General features: G+C 33.7%; 1 long non-coding RNA gene across 1 annotated transcript in view; it reads right to left on the bottom strand.

Moving 5' to 3' along the window:
- LOC128248088 (uncharacterized) overlaps window positions 1-1064 on the bottom strand; it is a 30910-nt gene that overhangs the window by 5065 nt on the left and 24781 nt on the right. The window contains exon 2 of the long non-coding RNA XR_008264339.1: window positions 443-487. This is a non-coding gene — a long non-coding RNA (uncharacterized LOC128248088). The remainder of the gene's footprint in view (window positions 1-442; window positions 488-1064) is intronic.

Here is a 1064-nt window from a genome sequence, read left to right as displayed (position 1 = left end):
ATATATATATATATATATATATATATGTGTGTGTGTGTGTGTGTGTGTGTGTGTGTGTGTGTGTGTATGTGTGTATGTATATATATATATATATATATATATATACACAGTACCAGGCTTACAAAGAATAAGTCTAAGGGTCGAATTCTTTGACTAAAAGGTAGTGCTCCAGCATGGCCACAGTCAAAATGACTGAAACAAATAAAAGAATAAAAGAAGATATATATATATGCATACGTACATACATACATATACATAATTAGATTGGAGCCTGGTGTTTCCATCCGGTTTCACCAGTCCTCAGTCAAATCGTCCAACCCATGCTAGCATGGAAAGCGGACGTTAAACGATGATGATGATATACAAATACATACATACATGCACACACACACACACACGCGCACACTAACATATATTCATTCATACATGTGTATGTACTTACAGCTATATGTGCGTGTTTGCGTGTGTATATACCCCAGGTTATTTCCTGAAAATAAAACTGGAGAAATTAGAAAGCAAGGAATGTTATCAAATGTAAAGTGCATTCCATTTTTGGAAAAATTGTCTTTTGTTTTTTTAAATGGTGGTGGTTGGGGGAGTAGCAATTCATGAAGAATTAGTAATTTGCCGCCATGGGTTATGATAGTAAAGTTTGGAAACTGATTATCAAAAGCAAATAAAATGGAATTTCCTGATAAAATAAAGTATGATGATAGACCCAGTATAGAAGGTATGTGTAAACCACACACGAGCTATTAGTCCGAGACTTTAGGTTATTCAATTATTTTTGTTTCCAGTTCACACCAAATAATAGAATCTAATTAAGATAGTTTTAAAGGTGACACTTTTCTGTCTATTTTTATATCACTAAAACAGACAGCTTTCCTGAATTAGAAGCAAAGTTAATCATTAGATAAGCTTTATTAATTTTGCCTTCTCGGCTGTTGGTCATTTGTTTTGATAAGTCATTCCATGAATATATTAGGTTTGATTTCGTGCAGACAAAGTGGAGATATCTTAAAAGTGTGAGAGAGAGAGAGAGAGAGAGAGAGAGAGAGAGAGAG

Source organism: Octopus bimaculoides, chromosome 6 (genome assembly GCF_001194135.2).
Source record: "Octopus bimaculoides isolate UCB-OBI-ISO-001 chromosome 6, ASM119413v2, whole genome shotgun sequence".
In the NCBI taxonomy this organism is placed as follows: domain Eukaryota; kingdom Metazoa; phylum Mollusca; class Cephalopoda; order Octopoda; family Octopodidae; genus Octopus; species Octopus bimaculoides.
Note: the sequence above shows the minus strand (reverse complement) of the source record. Positions and strands in the feature narration are given on the sequence as shown.